Genomic DNA, 24,185 nt, shown 5'->3' with positions numbered 1-24,185 from the left:
TCCACAGTCAAACACGACACTCCAAACACAGCCCCACACACACTCCACAGAGGTCGACCCTGTGAAACGGTCAAACAGAGGAACCTTCAGAGCATCCTTCAGCTGTGAGCAAGCGTGAAAGACACAGGAGGAGACGTGGGGCGAGTGATTTGTTGGAGAGTGGGCGTGACCACGAGCACCAGTCGTTTTTTTTGTGTTCTAAACAGGGAAACTCAACCCGACAGCTGCACTCGACACATTCTGACGGCCTCGTCCTTCTGAAACACACGCACGCCGGCTAGTATTCCACCCATCCCAGTTGCGAACGTAATTCTTTTTTTATATTTCACTGCAGACTACTGATTAACAAGGAGACTTTGTAAGAAGAATTTAAAAAATGTCCTCAGTCAGCCACAAAAGAACGCTGGAATAGTCCGAGGGTTATAAGAACATATAGATAGCATACAGTCAGCATTACCGGTGACAGCCATAAGTGATGTTAGTGTCAGCACTCACACAGATAATCTACGGATTTATGGGGTTCAACGACCGCTTGAGGTGAGAACAGGAGTCAAACCATCAGTACCGTAAATTAACAAGGCCGACACTGAGATCTGCTGGCTCTTTGATGAAATCTTAACAGTTGGGGCAGATATTCACCAGAATGCCCTTTGTCCAATTCAGCCAGACGTTTCCAGTTCATGAGCCCAAATCGGCACGTGGAAGCTGCGAAAACTAACAAATCACAGGCTTAAATAAGTTCATCATTTCTGGGCCAAAATGTTTATTCAGCATCTACAGCTAAACAAATCTCAAATCAGAGAATTTAATGCATAAAAGAAAGATGTTCTTTAGCTTTTCTGTTGTTAAAAAACTAAATCTCAGATTTCTGTCTCGTCCCCAGCCTGTGAAAATTATTTGGTTACGAAACCACGAAGGTAAAAGCGGAGCCGAGCCTACAAAATAAAATAAAAAACCAGGCGGACTGCCTTCTGCATATCCGAACTACTGGTTATACTCGCTTCCCGTTTCTGCCCGACATTACCTCCACTTTAGCCACATTCAAATGGGAAGGGGACCCAATTTTGCAAGTGAATCACAAAAGGCTGATACAACCAGCAGAATTTAACATCCTTTCAAGTCAGTGCAGATCTGCAGACATTCAAACAAACCTGTTTTCACTGGGGTTTTAGGAGTGGAGCAAGGCTTAAAAAAAAAAATGGTTCAGCATGTTCCTCCAGCTGTTGTTCAGTACCGAATGCCTCGGGAGTGCAGAAAATGAAGTGAGCACTGTGTATTTAAAAAAATCCCAGTGGCAGTACACAGCTTAGCGAAACAGGAAAACCGATCATCAACGGCGATGCCGATTGGTTAATCGGAAGTCCTCACACAATGCTTACTGGATCAATTCTTTTGTCGAGAGAGAAATGGTCATTTCACCAAAATACAGCCAGGTAAAAATGTATTAGAAAGGGAAAAGAAAGCAGGGCTGGCATAAACATCCACTGTGAGCGGTGCCATCTCTTTGCACAAAGTGATTATGTTTCTGGTCTACGGCACGAAAATGAACCCGAGTAAAATGAGGCTATTCTGAATTTAAATTGAAAACTGGCAGCAGCGGTTATTTGGCCACAGTGCAGAAATGACACGCCTGTCCAATCAAAAAATGAAAATGAAGAGAAGTGCCGGGGGGTGATGGGCACGCAATAGCTGGCGACAACAGGAAGCAGCACAGGGAGTCAAACTAATCTGCAGATATTAGTTTGGATCCACGCGTATTGCATGCTAGCTGCCCTCACAGTCCAGAAGAGGCTACAGGAGCAACAGCAGGAGCACTGCTCTGTGTGTGCAAACATGACAAAAGCTCCGTCTGGAAGCTTAAGGATCAAAAGAAGACTGAATTATTTCACTCTGTAAAAGATTAATTTGTCCGCACTGCAGTAAGAAACATCCCGCTTTTCTTTTACGAACAAGGTGTTGAACCGCCTCCGTCCAGTGTGCTCAACCTGAAACCATCAGGGAGACTGCTCTCGACTTTCCTTTGATGCACTTAAAGACGGCAGGAAAATTGACCTTGTGGAAGAGGCATGCACGCAAACGATCCCATTATCTAGGCTTCACAACCGACATCATTTTGCTTTTTGTGAAAATCAGTCCAATCATCCAATCAGACTTCTCGCATAGAAAAACACCGTTGCCTCCATTTATGGCAATTGTGTCATCGATGGACAAATGCAAAAAAAGCCCTGTGTACTGGCCCCAAATGGTGATTAATCCAACAATTTCCAATATTTAGATACTCCGCATCTTTTTACCCGTAATTTCAAAATCAGATATTTGAGATTTGACCATTCGTCAATGGTTTGAGTCAGTTTCCAACCAACTATTTTTGGTTTCATCTTTGAACCCCCAAGCCAACATGTCGAAACGTCTTTGAGCACAAGACAAACCCCCCACCTTGCTCCTGACGAGCAGCCTGGAGCCTGACAGCAGCAGGTTTTCTTTTTTTTTTTTTTTGGTTTCAGAGTGCTCAAAAAAGGAAAGCTCTGCTTATAATAAGGGTTGAGTGACATGTGCTTTAAAGCTCCATGCTCCCAGGCTTATTTCTGACAGACCCATTTTTTTCCTGTGGGTGTCAGGTGGCAAACAGTTCACTTAATGAGAGCACGAGAAGCAACATTGTCAAACAAAGACTAAATTTGGTCTTCATGTCTGTGCTGGAACATTTAAGTGATACGACAAATTTAAACTATGAATCGCATGGAAATAAAAAAGCACATTTCCACGTCAGTTGTCAGCTGTATTAATATATACTTAAACTTTACTGTTCTTCACAAATAATGTTTTAAAAAAAAATAAATAAATAAATCAAGCCATCCCTTGTGGTCAGTCTTTGTTGGTAGTTGCTGCTTCTTCTGTGTTCTGGACAGGAACTTGCATCTCTGCAATCCTTGTATTTGATATAATATAACCACTTCTGGCCCCGAGCTGGTGCTGGCCAAATACCAAACTTCAAAATAGTAGTCGAGAAAACTTCCCGTTGACTACATCCATCTTTCATTTACTGTGTGTAATTTAAATCTGCAACAGTCATTTACTTCCTTTATGTTGCTCATTTCAAAGTCCAGTAATCATTAAGCAAAGCGATCCTTCGTACTGTCAGGTGCAGTGTTACGTTCTGGAGGCAGGCTGGCATAGTAATGTGGGCTCCCCCCCCCCCCCCCCCCGAGTAAAGCTGCCTTATATGAAAAGTCGCAGATCGAGCAGTTGAAAAGTTAACAAAGGGGTGATAACACTCTGTAGGCACCTCGATATACACTGGCATTTTGACTAATCATTTTCACAGACTTGACATTTTCTCATGAAGATCCTAACTGGAGCAGCTTCTGATGATGTGCTCCTGAGTTTGCCACCCTGCACCATTTCAGCCTGAGCATTTAGCCTGTTTACAGCGTCAGCCTCTCGGGGGCATGTGCTGTGTGCCATCAACTGAATGAGAAACCTGTGTGCTAACTACTCACTGTGATTACTTTTCTAACCATTTGCTGTCGCTGCTGCACAGTGCTCATTAATCTGCCTGGGATGCCACTGCACCACAGCTGCTGCAAAACAGTGTCACGAGCTACAGTCCGCACTAACATGCAGCTACACTTTCCACGCACTGACAACCCCCGTGCTCTCAGTCAGCAGCTAACCTATCGTGCTGAAAGGAGCAGAAATAGGACATACACACAGTGTCACATGATGGCTCGCAACAGCATCCTACCAGTGCTGGCTAATTGTTGCACCTGAAGCATTAAAAAAAATAAATAAACTGCGGTCTGTGCCTCCAAGGACACGGGGTGCTCACATATAACAGATGGCGTCCCAAGTAAAAAGAAAGAGTCATGTTTAAGGATGAGAATGAAAGCAAATGAGCAGGAAAGTCCAAAGCCACACAGCCTCAAAGCCTGTAAATGTACTCCCACTCACCTTCACGTCTCGACACATCAGTAGAAGGTGCAGAAATGATGGAAATGAATGAACGTCAGACAAGATAACAGTGTCGGTGAGACGCGGAGAGAGGGAAATGGGAGCCTTGGAAAAAAAAACACAACGCTTGGAATAAGATGGGGTGAGCCTGTGAATGATGGGGAAATATAATTATGAAGGAAGAGGGAAAGAGAAAATCTGATGACAGGAGGAGAGGGGAAGGAGCAAATGAGGTTTAGTGAGAAATCAGCAGGTTGTGGTGGTGTTGCAGAACAGAGAAGGAGAGCACAAGCTAACAAGCAAGATAGAGAAGGAGAGCAGTGCAGCCGAACGAGTCTAGACTGCTTCTAAAAGGATCTGCATTCACAGCACACGACAGCCAATGACAAATAAATGTCGGCTGAAGCTGTGGTGTACTGCCGACCGGTTGTCTGTGTGCAGACAAGATGGAAAGATGAAGGAGAGGCAGCCAATGAATGGAGGTGGATAACTGGTAAGGGAGGGAATGAAGAGAAAAGGAGATGAACCAGTGTGTGTTGTTACAGACCGAAAAGTCTGCAGTTCGATCAAGGGCATTCAGAGCACCAACCCCCCCCTCCCCCTTTAATACTTTAGTCATAACACAACATAGGCAGTAAAGAGATTCAAATGAATGCAGAGTGCAGCAGTGATTGAAGCTTAGGGACTGGGCTCTGAGTATTATGACCATCTAAAATGATAACTGCCGCTGTGAAGGATTATCTGTGAAGAAATGGACTTCAGTGGGACCATTTTTTATTTTTTTTTGCTAACAAAGAGGCGGATCACACAAGAACTCGCATCATCTCAACGTCGTTACTTGGCTACATTCCACCCATCGCTTTCTCTGCCTTTCTGCATTTGCCACAATTGTCCTTTTCAGAGACGCGCTGAACAGTCTGCCTTTATGTCGCTCGGCTCCAGCAGACACAGACAGGGGCACGAGTTGACCCAATAAGGAGTACAGACTGGAGCTGTTGTGGGCGACAAGATACAAGCACGACCAGACTTCATTACTGAGAATTCTACAGAAATGGCTAGATTATTTCAACACAGACTGCTTTAGCTAATTGTATCAGAAAGAGTGGCCACATCTTTCTTCTTAAGACAAGGTAAAATGAGCTAAGAAGATAGTCATCTGGCAAGTTTTCGCCCTTAATAAAACCTGAGCTTTCGACAAGCCCAACGAGCTACCTGCCTCACACAAAATCTGTGCGTCGATTTCTTTTTACCAATTCAACCACGTCATTAAAAAAAAAAAACATGTTACTCACACACACACACACACACCACTGATGGGAGGAGAATCTAGAGCCACTGATGCAGCTTGGGTCCCGTTACTTTCATTCTCACATCCCGTGCATGAACTAGAGAAGTGGTGACAAATTATTTCATCCACAGGCCTGATCTTGTGCTTGTATGAGTTCCTGTGGCTTTCTCCTCTATCAGCTCTCACTCGTCATCTCCCTTTCTGTCCCCCAACTGTCCCTGCCTGGAAAAAGCCTATCTGCGTCAGCTGCACCTGCTGCCTCCGACTCTGTGTTTCACAGCGGGGAGCGTCGTCTCTCAGAGCCCAAACACACAAAACACACGCACACACTGACACAATGCTCACATCGGTCTGTTTTGATGGGAGGGAGGGGGGCCTCCTAAGAATGACAACATAAAGGAGCATGCCGCTCGACAACCATCTTCAAAAGTTCCTCACACACACACACACACATTTCCATGAATCTTCTCGTTGCATTTTCTCCCCCCTGCATTGCAGCACGAAGTCGGGCTGTCAAAACGCAAGCACCTCCGAGCACACACAAATCTATACTTTCAGACAAAACCTTTAGCCATTTCATCTCAGTGCATTTTCATGTTTTCTCATATCACTTAAGTCTCAGGGCAGCAGTGGGACATCAACCTGCAAAAAAAGCAAATTCACCTGTTCAGTTGACACTTTACGCAGAGAAAAAATAAATCTGTACGGTGTCTGTAACAGTTATAGATTTAACACGCAACAAATGGAATGCAGTCAAATGTGGACTTTTTTTTCTATTCTTATTCCACAACGACAAATAAATCATGTTACTAACTAGATTATGTCTCGTCGGCACTCTATAAGCACAAAGATATGTAATCAATCACTCAGAGTAACCCATCAGCATTTAATCACTCTATAATGCCGTTACTGTGGAATTCCACTGATTAATGAATCCCTTAAAGGGATTATGCTATCAATTTACCACTTAAATCCATCATTAAAAGAAATTAACTGACCAGCAAGCCACAGCTATCAGCCCAGGGTAAACAATGGGGTTTCCAGCATACCTCAGTACACAACATGTACGACCACTCTTTTCGGTGTCGCAATTTGCAGATGGTCCTTTTTTTTTCCAAAGTCACAGCCAGCTGCAGTTAGTTTAGTTTGTTTTGATGAGAATAAAGTTCCAGCTCGTTTTCTTCCTTCCATTGATTGGTCGGAGCTGTCGTTTACATTAATGAGGTCTGCATTCCACTTTTACCAATGTTCTATAGCAGGTGGAACGCAGCCCTCCTTAATAAACCTTGTTCTTATATCACAAGTCACGTTGTCATTGCAATATTCGACAGTGTTACTGCATATCGCGCGCTTTCCTAATGCTGTTCATGCCCATCTTCTATGACCTTTAGCATGTTGCGTGAACCATCACTTTGCTCCTGACCCAGAGCCTTCACCTCTCATGGCTCATTCAGTTACTCCTCCCCCTGCTGAATCATTAAAAATCATTAAAAATATCAAACACTATATGTTCAGTCAGAGGCTTGGAGGTCTCTGCCAGCCTGACAAATCATGCCAAAGAAGCATTTACATATAGTGACTGATGATCACACTGATCAAACAAACTCAATTCGTCTCAGATCGTGGCCATTAGTCTGCAACCCATTTGTCTTCCTCACAAAAAAATCGTTTAAAATCTCGTCGAGTGAACTCGGCACAGGGCTGCAATAATGACGCGTGCATAATTGGGTGCAAGAAATGTTTTGTCAACATAGAGCCGAAGACACGTGTACTCTCACTTGACTCGAGACTTTTTTCCAAAGGTGTAACTGCTGTGAAAAACTGACTGGGACATCAGTGGAATAGCAGTAGACCCGTTGTTATAAAGGAAAATACGACATGACTGGGAAATTTTGAGGGGGGGGGATTCTGTGCCTTTGAGAAATCCCGTTACTCAAACTTTGATGTGATGTAGAGATGGAACTCCCAACAGACGAGCTCCTTCAGCCACGTGAGGACCCGACAAGCCGAGTACCAAGCGCAACCAAACAGTGAGCATTAGCACATTTTTTGCCGTGCAGTCCTGGAAAGGTGACAACAACAGCCACCAACCAAGCTCAACTCCGCACCCCAAAATTCTTTCTTTTTCCAGATTCAGCCTTCAGCCCAAATTGGTCACCTCAAGTGACTGACATCACGTGAGACAATGTTTCATATTCCATGCAGCCATGTCTGTTGCCAAGAAAAACCATTGGACTTTTCTTTTTTTCCATGTGTGTCGTCACACTTAGAGACCTTAACACAAACTCTTGTAAAGTCAAGCATAGCGTAATCACAGCATAGTGTTGACATACTTTCTTAACCTCGTTTACTCGGCTGAATAGATCATATTTCCAGCACTATTGCTCGTGATACCCCTCTTATGTCAGTTGGAGTTCTGTTATGTTTGTTTAATGTTTACGACGAGGCTATTCTTGCCTCTTAATATTTTCCAGTTCTTTTTGTGCATTGACACAAGAGGGCCTTTAATCCAGCTTTTCAGAATGATGGAGTCAGAGACAGTCTCACACTTCTTACACTCACCAACTATCAAAGCCTTAAGCAACACTAAACCAAGCTTTGGAACAACAGCAAACAATTGAGCCCCCCGTGGCTTTCAGAGTTGTGTAAGCCTTATGTTTAAATACTCTTAAGGTCAGTTCTCTCTGGTTTCAGCGGACACAGGTTTGACTCCCTCACCCCGAAATGGCTAAGAGACTGAAGCAGCTCCTCCCCGTTTGAGTGTCTGTATGACTGTTTTAAGCAACTGAGGCTGATACACTGTACTATCGTTTCACTGTCTGTGTGTCTTATGGTGGTTTCTAAGGTGTCCAAAAAAGGAAGTCAGCCTCGATCGATACAATGTGAGCAATATGAGAAGGAAGATGACAATAAACTGCTTATCATTTAAAATGATCAACATTAATCATACACAAAGTCTTTTCTTGCAAGCTCATAAATCAGAGATTTTAAACCATTTCCCATAGCCCACACTGCGTGCACACACACACACACACACAGAACACAAAACCCCCCAGAGCTAAAATAGCAGCAACACAAAGGATGGGCTGCTCACAATACTGCTTTTGGACTGACAGAAACTACTATTCATCTCTTAGAATAACCCATGCTTACAAAAAGATCTCAATAGATCAAATCAAAATGTGTCATAAAAGCAAATATAGAGCTAACAACCTCATAACCAACAGTAAGAGCTGGTGTATTGTTGGCTAGGCTTAACATCATATGACTAACACGATTAAGCAGAGTACCTACCAATAATTTTGAGGTTGCGGTGGGACTTTTTTTCACCCTCTTTCTGCCATCTGTGTCCATGTTCCTAAACATCGGAGTCATCTTACCCTTGACCCTCCCTCTGTTTTCCTCTCCTCCCTCAAGCCCCCTCCCACAGTCTGCTTTAGCCAGACAGTTCCAGTTCTCTTCCACGAATCAGCGTTGGTACCCAGTCTCCTTCACCCCTGCCCTTCCTCTTCTTTACTCCTCTGCCAACACGTCCCGATCTGTTCTCCGCTTACATATGGAAAGACTGAAATGTTGATTTGGTTCTGTGCTCTAAAAGCACTACCAACCTTCCCACCTTTGTCTCGACTACTGAGGCCGGTAATCTACTCCTGGCGTGCTCAAAGGTTTTAAACTGTGTTACTGGGGCAAAGTGGGTGCAGGTATTAGTGAGTGTTGAAAAACTAGTGCAAAAAGGGTGAAAAACTCTGGAAAAGAAGTGACTAACACATTTAACGATGTTTTACGTTTTCAAGGGGTTTCCACACTAACCAGAGTAAATGCATGATGTTATGTTAGTTAGATTCCCCATGAAATCTTAGTTTGAGCGATCTCCGAAGTGAAAACCTGTAAAATTCTGGGTTTATGTTATAATGCTCCTGTGTGACACAGGATCCATCGAAAAAACTGGATTTACAAGCTTTACAAGATTTTTAGTTTACAAGCGCAGGAGTAGAGATTAGTTACTGACCTGAAGCGTGACTGTGCGAATAGATGTTGGAGACGTCCAAGCTTCTGACTTTCCCTGCAGGGGTTTATCGTACACATAGTTGAATTCACTGCAAAGACGTTCTCTTTCAGTTATTTCAACAGTGATTTTTGTGGTATTAAAACTAGGATTTTATTAGTAAAAAGCGACAGTCTGAAAAAGCGTTTAAGTGACAAGCTGAGACATGGGCTTAAAGGGATAGTTTGCCTCAACTAGCCGGACTACCTTCGTCAGCGCCAAAACTCGCCTGGAACTCGGCTCACAGGAAGCAGCGGGGGGTAAGTCAATGTTCATAAATGATATTGCTAATATGGGATGTCATACAGCTTCATGTCAAAAGAGGCGAACTGTCCCTTTAATAGGCTGAGTGAAACGGCACGATTTCAATGGACGAACATTTTTACGTGCAATTTTTTGGTCCAACAATAATTTGTCATGTCAACGGAATTGCTATTAAGCTGCCAAATCAAGAGGAAAAATTGGAAGTTGTGAAAATTTTTTTTTTTTTTTAAACAAGAAGAAGAAGAAATATAAATGTTTATCTTGTTTATCTGAAGTGAAAAAAAAAAAACCTGCTCAGCATTTATACTTCTAAAATACCGAATCAAAAATTGAGCGGGTTTTAACAATGACAAACAAAACCTCATTTATGTTTTAAATAATTGAAAATCTAATATCCGGATTTAAAAAAAAAAAAAAACCTTCAATGCCTGAAAAGACACACGAGTCAAAGTCATCGTCTCACATGTTACACGTTTATATTTGTGAAATCTTCTTGGAGTATGAGCTGTCTGGGAAAGCTCTGCAGGGTGCCAGTGTCCTGCCGGTTTCACAGTGTGTGCCGAAAGTTCAATCAAGGGCAGCATTACACACATAAACAGAGGTGTAAGTATCTGTGTGGTTATTCTAACTGGACTGGACATATTGACTATACTGTGGTTTGAAACTGCATTAATCTCCAGTAACTACAGTAAAACACAGTATGTGTTCTGCGCATGTGACTTGAAAAGATGAGTATAGAAAAAGAGAACAGAGAAAGCGAGGGAGAGAAAAAGGGAAAGAGAGCGAACGGCCCCTCCTAAGCTGGATCTAGTGGCCTGTGCCCTCCTGCTCTTAATCCTCGCTTCCAGCACATGACCCAGCTAACAGCATTACAAAGTGCTTTGATTAGACCTGCTGCTGTGCGCACGTAGTGAAAGACGTGATGGCGGTAAGGGGGGCACATGGGGTCCTGTGTTCTTCCACAACTTTAGAGGATTGCCAGGCCTCTGCAAGGTCACAAACACATGCACACAAACGTACATAGCGTTGACCATGATTTTAGCCTCGGTGTAAACATCTTACAAACGGCGGAAGAAAAGCCACGAGACGGGCCAGATTAGGCCTGCAAAGTCAGTGAGTCAGCGGATTACCCTGGCACCGTTACTCTAGGTGAAAACTGAGAGAAAAGCTCAAAAATGTGCTGCTGGCGTTAGTGGTGGCTGATAGGCTGCGGACAAAGCTGCGAGAATGGCATTGTGACACATACACAACGGGGCCTTAATTCAAAAGTTCAGGAGCTATTATATAAGGCTGCACCTGACCTAAAATTAAAGAAATGCAGCTAAGGACAGGTATTAAAAGTACTGTGTACCTGATGAAATATCACAAACTGTCAAATTTAAAACAAGAACAGTCTAAGACAACATAAAATGGCCCCGACTCATGACTGATTTACGAAAATTTTCGAGTAACAAACCAACCATCCAAAACAAAGAACCTCCTTATTTGTGGTAAAAACCAAAAAAGGTTTTTGCTGAGTTTATGCTCCGATTGAATTAAGCTGGAAATTATAATGTAGACTAAACTGTTGGGGATTTCTGAATGGCATGTCTTCAACATGGGAGATGAACTGTGTGCTATATTCTGCACAGTCAACCCAATTAAGACCACTAGCACAGATATTTAGTTTGAACCGAAAACCCAGACCGAGTATGAAGTAGATCTTAAAAAGCTGTTTAAGATATTGTGTTGTGCAGCAATGATCCTTTTTTTCATTGAAGAACTGATATCGTCCCAAAAGACGGGCCAAGAGCAAGCCAGTGCACTGGTCAGCTGCAGGAAGCAGATAAATGCGCGCACCCCCAAAACTCATATTGAGGACTTTGACCACAATAGATATTTTTGGCAGGAAACAAATCTATAGTGCTGCCACAAATTATTGAAGAAAGAATGGCTCAGTGTTAAAATGTTTTACATCTACTATGCATGGTGCACACATTCAGAATGTCCCTTTCATTTTTAGCATTTGTGTGGCAACTTTGCAAATCAGGCGATATCCAGACATTCAATGACACAAGTAAACGATGGCATTGATCAAACACGTTCCGAATAATATCGTTAAACAGCTGTCACACCGACTCCAGGGGCAGATATTTTGGGGGACAGCATCCTTTTAAGCTGTGTGTGCTTCTTTCTTTTGGTCTGAATGCTGTCGCAGCATGCTCGACGCTGAGGAAAACTCATCGTGACAAGTGGTCTGCTGCTGTTCCGGTGATGGAGAGTTTGTTTGCCTGGGTCACCTCTAATCCACCTGGGATGAATTATTTCCTTGAGACTTTTCCACCCATTACCTCAAATCAGAACATAATCCTGCCAGACCAGGAGGGGGCACAATGACACTCAAATCTTCTTGTTTTTTTTGTGTGTCTCAATAAAACTTGAAAGGCATGGAATTTCTATTGCTGTAAAATGCTATTTAAAGTTTTAAAGGGTAAACACTCACCACTTGGCATGTTAGATGCTGACGTTAGGTGCCAAAAGCTGTATTAAGATGGATATTACCACAAAGACAACATACCAAAGAACTCCCTCTCAATCGTGTCTTGTGATCCAATAGAAATGTGTGTCGGTGTATTTCTCTGCACTGATACAACTCTCTTTCCTCATAAAAACTTCTCACGTTATTGTGTTCAGTAACAAGTGGAAACTTTAAAATCTCCAGTTGGGGGAAATAAACAAATAAAATGAGAAAAGTATCATCTATCCGAGTCTTAAGATCTAAAAAGACCAAATTCACACTTCTGAGTTACACCAAATGCGGCATTATTTTGCCACAAAGTAAAGAAAAGGCCAAGTTTGAAATGGTGCATTTACAGATAGCCACCATTAAAAGGGAGTTCAGAGTTTTTAACATCTGCGTGGCCGCGAAGCCTGTATAATTTAAAGCAGTCCAACAGGGTCAGCTGGGTCCTCGTGCAGAGGACACCGTGCAGGTCAAATTTTTTAACCATGCAGACTAAACGCTACAATAGATACAAGCAGCATACCAGACTGATAAGACAAAATCCAGGGGGATAAAATGGACGCTTGTTATGATAAGAGACATTGCAGAAGAATCTCTAATCCAGACCTCTAAAATATATGTAGATCGATTACATCCGATGTGTGGAAAGCTTCAGCACAACTGACCAAAAGGGTAGTATGTATGGGGTATATATTTGTCAGCAGAGTCTTGTTTTATTTGTGCATGCACAGACTATGTACCCAACCTTAGCACGCCTTTAATATTTGCCTCACTATCTGAAATCACTGACTGACAGAAAGGCCCAGTTTTGAGATAATAGAAAAGATGGACTTTAAGGTGTCAAATTCAAGTTCATCCATCCATTTTTTCTATACCTGCTTAATCAAGTTTAGGGTGACGGGGGGGCTGGATCCTATCCCAGATATGCCCTGGATGAGTGGCCAATCAATCACAGGGCTTTGGGATGATGAAATGATTAGTTTTCAAGTTTAACAGAGATTCAGATAACTCCATTCGTCAGCTGTCAGTTATGGGTACCCAGCCATGTGCTAACTACTGGAAGGTGCGTTGGTCTTCCCCGCACTCTTAAACCCAATGTCAGTGTACAAATTCACCATAGTTTGAACCAAATTCCATATTTTGTAAGACAAAAAAGTAACGTTTATGTTAAAAGATTACGTTGACAGGTTTGTTGGCCACAGTTTAGTCTGAAGCTGGGTAATCCTTCTTAGTATTGCTTGGTTGTTGGTGTGTGTACGCATGAGCCAGAGCGAAGCTGGAATGTGTGCAACTTTATGAAGATGTCATCACCTGTTTGGCACAGGAAACCCTGGAGATCTTCAACGACATTTCCCTTTTAAAAAGGTGCTTCCCCAAGCACCTTTATTTGGGGATGAGAACAGTTTTTCTGTGAACAGAGTCCTCCCTCGGCTTTCTTGGAATTCGGAAGTAAATCTGCAACAGTGTATTTTCCCGGCACTGTTCCAAAAAGGTTCTTATTTCTATCACTAGCCCTTTTTCCATCAGATTCTGTAGCGAATTAAAAGTTATATCGCATTACTTTGTTGCGATATACGATGCGTTCGGTTGGTTTTCCATCAAACAGGACGATTCTAGCAAAATAAAATGAAATCACCGGAACGTGCTGATGCGCATTATTCAGACTCGACCAGATGATTTTCCATTACAAAAGTGGTGAATTGTAGCGAATTAGAATGCTCGGTAGCGGGAATTTAATTGCTCGCGCTGTTATTGTCAGCCTCCTGTTATAACAGTTGCTATAACTTTCAAGGCTACGTACCTTTTCACCACCGACTTTCGTTTTATTTATTAGGCTAGTTACTTATTTAGAGTTATGGACCGTAGGATAGGAATAAACATGCTGCTAGTGCTGCTATGTCAGCTTATAATAGCCGTCAGAAATTTAAGAAGGAGGATGAGAGCGAGGCGAGAATTAATTATGCTGCTTGAGGACCTCCCGAATTGTGTTTAAAAAAAGCAGAGTCTCTGCTCTCGACCAGTTGTTTCTTTTATCATCGGACATTGTTGTTACTAGTTGTTGCTGCTGTTTTGATACCGACAGGATAGGTGAAATGGGGCGGCTGAGCGGCTCAACAACAACATTCGAATCCTCGCGCTTTACCAATACCATCTGCGCATGCGTGGCTAGTCTGAATCGCATTAACCTTTTCCATCACTTCTGTAGCGATTCAACTTAGCCCTGAACCACCTATTTCGAGCGAATTGATTTAATGCGACAAAACAGGCGTTCTAGCGATTTAACCGTTTTTCCATCACATGTATCGCACTAACTTCTTGATGCGCATCAAATTAAAGCCAATCATGTCGTTGATGGAAAAAGGGCTACTGATCTAAGCAGAACCCATTACAAAAATGTATCAAAAGCAAAGGGCAATGAGACCTGTACTAGACCATTAGTCATATCCTCCACTCAGTTCAAATACCCTGATTAATTCTTCTTTAAGAAGAGAAGTTCACTTAGACTATATTACTTAAAGGGGAACTCCGGGGCATTTGAAGCGTGTTTCCATTGCTAGAGGTTGTCAAATACTGATAGTAGGACACAGAGAGGTGCAAATCTGCGCTCCCTGTGTGGAGATCGCTCTGTTCGCACACCCTGTCATGCGAGGCTAATACGTGGTGGCTAAGGGGCAAGTGCTAACCCTTCCACGTAAAACAACAACTTGCACACTGCAGAAATGTCACACCACTTTATAACCCATCCGACAATAAAGTCACAAGCCTTACCATCAAAACCATATGCATGGTTCTCACATTACTGGCATGGGGACGTTACAAAACAACTTTATAAACAGCATGTAACTCACCGGCTGGTTGTAGGCTCGCGCATGTGAAAGCCCAAAAGAGTCGATGGAGAATAATCCCATATACAAAACAATTATCTTCTCTAGAAAAACTGCGTTCAAGTATTTAAAACATTACAACAATACATGCCCAGTAATATTGTTGTAATGTTTTAAATACTGGAACTGTCCGGGGATTCTGAAAGTAGTACATTAAATACCCCAATACAAAAAAAAATGAGTTCTCTAGGTCCCCTATATGTCCCGCTAGGTCCCTCCAAAGCCAGCAGGTTTGTTTACAAAATTGCAGACCGGACCGGTAAAAGGTAACCAATCAGGTTACGAGCTGGGCTCTGCTGCCTGTCAATCACCGATTGTGCACGCGCGATACAAGGTAGGCTCGTCCCCACGCTTATTTATCTAGACTATTGAACTTCATTACGGGCTAGTCTACTTACTGTGTCTTCCATGATCGCAAATGACAGGTGAGTTGATGAATGAGGAGTCGTGTACGCGAATCTGGCGTGCACGTAGACGTGCACGAGTTCTCATGTGTTTTGATGGGGCGGGACAGAAAGTTGAATAACTTTTTATTTTTCGGTTAAAAAATAAGCATTTCTTGCATTTTGCGACTACGGAGGTCACCGTTTTCAACTTCAAGCGTTCTGATAGATCATGTAAACCCTTAAAATGCTAAAAAATTAGGACTTTACGTATGACAACAACAAATCCTGCAGACTGCAGCTTTAAGCTTAGCTTGCAAGAGCATAATAGCACAATTCAAGGCGATAGCCATAAGTGATTTGAGATTGACTGACTATTTAAATGCCAGTGTAATAATGGTAGTTCCCCCAAACCTTTATTTTACATATATATCTCTATGGCTTAGTACATACCCTCATTTCTCTTTAATCTTAAACAAATGGTTTAGAGCCATTTTATACCTTCCAGAGGGATCTGTCTGCAGCACTATCAGCCTCTACATACAGCTACACCCCCCCCCCCCCCACCCCCACCCCCCAAAAAAAACATAAATCGTAAAAGAAGCACGTGTGAAACGCACAGACAACAGTTGCAATGGACAGTCTTCATTATCTCAACAGTTCCTATTTACTCCAACACAAAGCAGATCTTTGTCCACTTGGACTTCTATCTTTTCAACAGCAGAGTGAAGCTAATGGACCAGCAATAGCTGGGAGCAGCCCACAACTAAAGATTGTTCCACACGTCTATTAGACAGCACCAAAGTGGCAGCAAAATGCAAAAACAAGTCGACATGCATTTGCAAGGTACCAGCTGAGAGTCGAAGGAGATCCATGTTCGGTCATCTGCACTCAATTGTCCAGCATGCCATTGCTCAACCTCAATCATTTCCTAACCCACAAGGTGGCATCTGGATGGATACCACTGGTTTCCGACAACTGACCCTCACCTTCCAGCCTCACTGCTCCGAGGTGTCACATACCCACCACTCGCTCTTGTTGCTAAAGGGGGGAGGAATGAATTGGCCAGAAATAGAATTGTCACATGAGTGTGTGCAGTGACCAGACAACCAGCTGCTCATCCTTACATGGAGCACAACCCCATCCTTGCAGTCAAATGCAAATAGGTGGTAACATTATTAACACAAAAGCAAAAACCAGAGTTGACAGGCCAGTCATTCATATCAGAACCTTCCCACGTCACAGTACACTAAGAATAAAGCTATGGAATCTCAGTTAAGGCACACCATTTTCTAAACCCTTAGTTGTCATCAAAAATGATCTGAAAGATTGTTTTGCCAACACTTCTTAGGTGAAAGAGCTTGCCCTTTAAATATGGACAGAGTTTATAGTCAAAGTGGACATAGATTTGTGTCTTCCTTAGACAAAAATTATTACATTTGTCATTGATAATATTACCCCCCCACACACACACATACCAACACACACAAATAATGCTAAAAATAGCTTTTCCCATGCCCCTCTGCAGTTTCTCTAATGTTTTGCCATCAAACATTTTCCAAAACCTCAAACTGACCCCAGGCCTTAGTGGCAAAGTTATGACTCATTAAAGTCGAGCAAAGCCTTGGTACTCTTAGAAAAATGTACCTGAGGAGAAAAGAAAAAAAAGGAAGAGTAATAACGTCCATTCTACCTTCTGTTAAAAGTTTAAAAAAAACCCACAAACTTCACACTTCAGGAGTAAGCTTCCCATTAGCATAGTTAACACCAGGCCAGCACACAAACAAGAGAAGCTCTGTGTGACAGTGCTTTGATACAGACTCTGCTGCTTACAGAAGGCTACCAGAAAGACCACAAAAGGGCTCTCATGGCCCGAGTGGAGGGCACAAACAGGGCCAAAAAACACACAATGGCTCAAAGAAAATGATGCAATAAGCATGGGCAGTAACGGGCTAACTAGGTAATAAATGGCTAATTGTTTCACTATATGATGGCATGGCTTTCTTTGATCAAATGACATATGCAGGGTTTTATTTTTAAGAAGGCTATTACGTTGAGAATTACATTCTTTTCGTATAAATCTCTCTGGACAATTAAAAAAGAAAAAAGAAAAAAAAGGTCCCTCTTGCTTCAAAGCAGCCTTGACAGGAAAACTAACAGGAAGCCTTTGGCTGGCAGCATGATTAAATAATACAGCGTGAGCTGTAAATGCAGATTTTTTAATCAAGATAGAAGAAACCATCAAAACAATACCACAGTCAAAAAAAAAGGACTGAATGAATTAATTAAAAAAAAAAAAAACAACAACTTATCAGTCAAAGAAGAATACATGCCTAAGTGGCAGCAGAAACAAGACGATATGCGTGACAGGACACAAGCATTTTCAGTAGCTGTAAGCCTGGAACCAAACACGAGTTCCATGAAACCAGATGCATGCATGTGCACATGCATGTGTAGACGACACAAATATCGGAGCGATATATACATACATACATACATATATATATATATATATGTATATATATATATATATATATATATATATATATATTTATATAAATCCAGCCTCAAATATCTTTGTGTCCAAACTACTTAAACTGAACCTGTGGTTCTAATTTGGTCTCATTAAGTGCTGAAACGGTGACAATTATTTTCTCCAAGCCTCGACGATACCCTGACCCTGAAGCACGGTGAAGGCGAAATGGTTGACAAAAGGCTTCGCAGCTTCTTTCTCTATCACTAACAGCTAGCATCTTGCTCAATATGGTTTCTCTTCTCAATTTCCTCTTACAACATTTACAAGCCAACATTTCTGCTTTCTACTATCCAAAAATGTTCTTTTTTTTTCTTTTTTTTTTCTTTTTATGAACTGAAAACAAAGAAAAAGACGCATTTATCACCTCCAGGTGATCAGTGACATGCCAAACCAGGTTTTCTGCAATGACATGTCTGAAGCATCGCTGGTACAAGCACACATGGAGCACACGCATACACACGCAGCACGAAGATTCACAATCAGTCTGTGCTATCATGTGATGTTGCCATGACGAAGCAGGGCTCAGACATAACAGGGTGATTGTGCTCTCAGGGCGAGGTGGGCTGATCAGAGACAGAAGACTGTTCTCCGACTGTGACACTGCCAGCCCCAGCGCCAACTGCCCTTCTGCCCACAGATACAGAGTCACCCACTAGCAGAAGGACCAGCCTGCACGGGGCCATGCCATCGTGAAAAAAATAGCAGGGCGATAGCAGGGACTCTGAGAGTCTGTTGCATCTACCGTCGCCATGTGTAATGCAGATATTTCAGAACCATCGATATTTGTAGAAATATAAAATAAGCTGATAACAACACAATTGAATGTCTTTTCAAAGAGACACTTGTGGAGCAACATCTTTTATCTGGAGTCCTATTTCTGTCCACCTGCTGACTAATCAAAAACATCTTTTACAGCCATTTTAGCTCTGCTGAAATCTGTCTTTGAACTCAAGTGTGCAGTCGCGTATCACACTTTTTGTATTAATCCAAAAGACGGTGTGCCTATGAAAACAATAATATCAGAGGGCTATCAAAGACACGTTCGGCTTTAATAGAGGGAGGCTATGAGCTAATGCAGTGTGACCTGCTCCCCCCGCCCCCTCACGGTGGACATTCGTGGTACGAACCAAAGGGCCGAAGGTGAATTGAACACTGACCTAGAGCTATTGGCAGAGTCATCTGTACTGAGAAAGCACACTCCCATGAAACCGGTAAGCTCTCTCAGCATTTTGTTGAACATGAAAACACTGCGGTGGCCACATACCGCTCTCGTGCACATGAACAGCTCCTCCTCTGATGGCAGGCTTCAAGGTAGAAATGAAAAGAAACAAGGCTTAGTTGCGCAAATAAACGGTACATAAAACATGAAATGCAGTGTCTGTTATGTAGCATTTGAATTCATGGTTAGTATTAACTCGAATGACCTTGTGGTCTAAGCTGTGGCTGCGCCCTGTCGCCACAGAACTAGCATTTCAGTGTGAATCACTCTGCCTCAATTGTTTTTTTTTCCTCTCTCCCCCTTTCCAAAGGGATTACTCTTACAAAAGGCAGGTCAAAGTACAGTCAAACATGAATTGTATCTAGTCATACATGTTGCTGTGAACCCACCTTAAATCCACAGGTTAGAGATGATGATCCTTTACTAATGCACAGTCAAATGGAAGGCAACAACACTAATATCCAGTCACGATCTCACCCAAAGCTGGCTGCTAAAACTTAAGCTGAACTGAGGTGTCTCCTGGAAAGTGGGCCGTTTGAGCAAATCAGACAGCTTCAAATCCAAGGCAGCAGATTATCCACCATTAAGACTGTAAGAACTTTTGAATTTGAATTTTTTGAATCCATACACAAGAACGTGAAAATAGCTGGAGCCAGCTTTGAGACCACTTGTAGGCAGGCAGCTACTTTCACCATGGCACACAAATTTTTTGATCTGAGGTGTAAAAAAAAAAAAAAACGGTGACCAGAGATTCAAATACATTCTAGAGCCATCTCATTAATACTTAAGCGGGGGGATGCCACCACACCTGAGCGGTTAATGCAGAACCAACAAGAGCTTGAACGCCCTAAGCTTCGAGTCCCCAGCCAGCATCCCTTTTATTCCTGTCCATCTCTGCATTCTATTCCATAAAAGCACAAAAATCATTATTTCCTAAGCACAGGTTGATATTTTCTCAAACTATGAGTGGGATTGGGAGAGGCTGGCGACATGATCCTTATCACAGAATCTTGTAAACAAAAGCACCAGACTGTACACACCTATGTTTGTTCCAGGCATAAAAGGTGCATATAAGAAAAAAAAGAAAAAAGAGCCATAGTGCTCCATATCATTTTTATTTCCTTTAAGGTCAGACAAGATACTGGAATGAGTAACTAGCTCTCATACTTGTGAGCTCCTGCTGTGTGAAAACACCGCCGTTACATTTTGTAAGAGAGGCCTTTAGGAGCGAAAACACGCGAAGGGGGATACAGAGGCCTAGGCAGTCCCCAACATTCTTCTTCTTTCTCACTATTTTTTATCATAGTAACCAGACTAATTATTCACTCACAGATCCCATTCTGGTCGCTTGACTGTTATCCACTTCCTCGGTGTATGTGGGCAATAACAGAGGACATGTTTAGTACTAAATCTGACCAGCTGAGCTAAAGTTAGATTAATAACCCGAACACATCAAAGTACTAATCCATTACAACTTCCTTATGATAAATACATCATGGCGCTCTTTCGCAAAGTTGTAGAGGTTTGCGATAGTGAAATAGTAAGCAACTGCATCTACTTTGGTACCACGCTTAAGTACAGAGTAGTCCCATGTTAAGTTCATTTGAACAACAAAAACTGAAATGGGAGGGAAATGGACACTGACAACTCTTTGGGGTCCATTTACTTTAAAAATTCTGCCATTACATCAATATATGCTATTTATATCAACTTCAGCCTCGAAAGCTTCAAGTGAGACAGTATATTCTGCAGGGAGTCTTTTTTAATTATCGCGTTACACCAGATGATGATCATCAGTACTTTTACTTAGAAAAAAAAAAGTATCTTGCAGTGTAATACTTTCTATCCTCCGCATGTTAAGTCGGCTGCACTGCTGTATTAGTTGACGGGGTTGTTGTTGTTCCTATAACCACACGTTTTCACCGTGGGTATGCTCCACTCCTTGGGATTTTTTTGTGAAACAAACAAACAAAAAAAAGGTTCTCATGGATTTGAATAAATTTGACTCCTGCAGGCCTTCTGCCCTCAGCGGCAGGTGCGATTATATGTCACAATACATGCAGGGCTCGCCCTACAAGACATTCAGCTGCAAATGAACAGGCTGTTTGTGTTCTTGTCTGACTGGCTGGTGAGGGAACTGATACAAACACTGATTCATGTAAAAAGTAGTCATCAGCGTTAACACATCAAAAGAGGGGTGCGTCGACACGTTCCCGACACTTTTAGAACAATCTGTCTCCAACTTACTACCAAACATTGGGCAATGAGGGGGTTGCATGGTGCGCATGCCCAGTAGGCTCCAGAAACTATTCCGAAAAGCTCAACTGCGAGAAACGAACTCGCGTGATAAACAGCCAAATGTTCGAACGCACGCTAAAAGAGGGGAGGCTCTCGCTGTTTCCAGTTAACTCCCGGATGTTCAAACCGACGGAACCACCGACACGAATTGGGGCTATTGTCATACTCAGTCCGATGTGGAGTCGCACACGTGTAGCTGCACCATTCACTCGTGTAGTTTGGGCTCGACTAGTGGTCACAATGATGTTTCAACGCCGAGATGATAAAAAAAAAAAAAAAAAAAGAAAAAAACCTTGCCACTTGTAGTGAAAAGCACATTCATCTGGAGTTGACCAAAGCAACACGAATCCGAGAGTGAAATGGTGGTTATGGGCTGCAGTAGCTTATCTAAATAGCCAGGACAGACATGTTTATTTTACGCTGTATTTACACTCCACAGGCCTGTACTTCCTTAAAGGCAGCCCGCACATAACACTCACCACAAAGAAATGCGCAGGGGAAGTGGCTGAGCGAGACAGACACCCCATCGAAGCAAGAAAGACACATGGGCAGCGGTTTTTTGGGGTTGGTTTTTCTTTTGTTGCTCCACAAAATGTACTTACCAACGAAATAGGACACCACAGGGGGAGAAATGTACCGCCGTTCCACTTCGCCTCCGCGCCTCTGTCTCTGTCTGTATTTTCCCAGAACCGCTCAACGTGGGCTGCGTCGAAAATGTCAGATTCCAACAGTGGCTGTCGTCCCCCGGAATGGTTGCCCTCCACTCAGCCGTCTCATATGACCATGTTGCCCTGGACGTCGCTTACTTCTCTCATCCGGGCGTTTAGGGGGTTGATCCGACGATTCAATGCTGCTCAGGATGACAGCTTTGAGATGAGGGAGGGGGGAGTAGCTTGAGAGAGAGAGAGCGCGGTCAGTCAATCTGATGACTGCAAGGTGACACCACCATATGGGAAGCTCAGTACCCTTTTTATGCGCGTGGGCTCCGCGTGAAAAGTGTGTTAAGAGAGGCGTAAAACTGTTTGAGGCTGCATGGATTGTAGCCTGTCCCTGGTCTGAAGATGAAACCAGAACGCGCATCTGTGCGATGCGCCTACAGTGTGCGCGCGTGTGTTTCCAGTGTCTAACTTCACTGCCAGTCAGCGGCGCTCACATGTTACTCCGAGCTGCTTACTCCGAGACAACATAAATGTAGAAAAATTGTGAAGATGGCCGTGGAAACAAAAGCCCTCTCAGTGCAAGGATTGGAAACCCGTACACAACAGCACAGTGAAGAGCACACGCACAGTCGTGCGTCTCTCTGCGCACTGTGAATGATCTTTTGTGGCTGAGAGAAGAATCTATGGCGAGTGGAGGAATCCAATCCCTTATTATTATGCAGGAAATCGTCTGTTTGTCCCGAATTCCCGTGTATTTGGCTCTAATTTTACACCCCGAAGATTAAACAGGGTGGCAATGGTAATGTTTAAACCGGTTTGGATATTGCCATCTATTATGACTGCGGCCACGTGCTCAAGGCATAAATGTTACGTAACTACACGAGCCAGTCAACAGCAGGAGGTGGGAGAGAGGACGGTGGGGTCCGTGAAAAGCAGAGTAAAACCACTCTCAACATCAGCGTGGTGATTTCTCAGTTTCACGAATTTGTTGAAGAACCGAGGGTATGGAAAAACCCACAGTTCTCTTAGGCTGCATGTTTGTGTGGTGTGTAACACGGAAAATCCAAAAAATTGTTTGAAACATCCCAACAAGCTCTCCAGGACTTGCGTGGGAGTTGTGTTTTGTGTATTATTGAATGGGTCTTGTTGAGACATGACTGCCATATAAAGCCACTTGTAGGGTGGAAAAACTGACTCTGGTGGACTTACATAAGGCCGCATATCTTTGATATATTACTAGCTTATTGGCCAAGTTTCTCTGCAAGCATCTCCAACAACACGTACAGTGGGATCTTTAGAATCACGTGAATAATGTGGGGGTGGGGAATAAACGGATAATAAGAACGGTCATTAGAAATAGTCAGTGCAAATTAGTTGTGTAATATTGGGAGTGTGCTCTGTCCCTTCTTGTACACAGCCTCAGTGTTGAATTTCCAGTCTCGAAGGACTGGTTGGATTTTTTTTTTTTTTTTTTTTTTTTTTTTTTTTTTATGGTGGGAAAGATCCTCTCGGTTTCCCTGGATCTTCTTTCTCACATGTTAAAAAAAAAATCCCAGGAAAATGAAAGAGAAAGGTTCATTTTATCACTTAACCACCGCAACCTCGTTCAGAAGGTTACATGCAACATCTTTTGAAAGCAGCACTTGTCCAAATACAAAGGGGTCAGCATTCTGTGCCTCAGGGGTACTGTCTGCCCTCTAACAGCCACGCAACAAATATCACATCCTCATCACAGTTACAGGAAATTTATCAGCTTTGTTCTTGCTCTCCTGAAGTTCTTTCATTATTTTTTTTTATCTCCAGCTGTCCACTGTAGTAATAACTGTACAGTATGTGCTAAATGGGAAAAAAAAAACCCAGGGCCACTTTGTCACAGATTGCAACATATGGATTTGCAAACTGCACATGACTTTGTTTTGTCACATGGCTTAACGTGTCCACTCTCTCTAGTCTCATGCTCAGGCAGGCCTGGTTGGGTGCGGTGTTTACCACATATTCTCAATACACTCCCACCACTCAAACAAACCTTTACTCCAAATATGTCATATGCAATCTTTATGGCTTCTGAAAATCAACAACTTGCTTTCATACAGAAGTTATATGAGCAGCTCAAGTCAAACATCATCACTAACAGTTATGTAATATGTGCGTGTT

General features: G+C 42.7%; 1 protein-coding gene across 6 annotated transcripts in view; it reads right to left on the bottom strand.

Annotated features, from left to right (window-relative positions):
* Positions 1 to 22,440, bottom strand: part of slc20a2 (solute carrier family 20 member 2) — a 63,786-nt gene extending 41,346 nt beyond the window's left edge. The window contains exons 1-2 of one of the 6 annotated variants that reach the window (XM_075467522.1): positions 21,975 to 22,438; positions 19,120 to 19,159 (exon numbers count right to left, since the gene is read on the bottom strand). The gene's annotated coding sequence lies outside the window, so the exon portion shown is untranslated. Of the gene's footprint in view, positions 1 to 3,951; positions 4,165 to 8,533; positions 8,556 to 16,169; positions 16,269 to 19,119; positions 19,160 to 21,974 lie in introns of those variants that run through there. The other 5 variants (XM_075467526.1, XM_075467521.1, XM_075467523.1 and 2 more) reach the window with 5 other exon arrangements.
* Positions 22,441 to 24,185: the final 1,745 nt, after the last annotated feature.

This window comes from Odontesthes bonariensis, chromosome 6, assembly GCF_027942865.1.
Source record: "Odontesthes bonariensis isolate fOdoBon6 chromosome 6, fOdoBon6.hap1, whole genome shotgun sequence".
Lineage (NCBI taxonomy): Eukaryota > Metazoa > Chordata > Actinopteri > Atheriniformes > Atherinopsidae > Odontesthes > Odontesthes bonariensis.
This window is presented reverse-complemented; position numbering and strand designations above follow the sequence as displayed.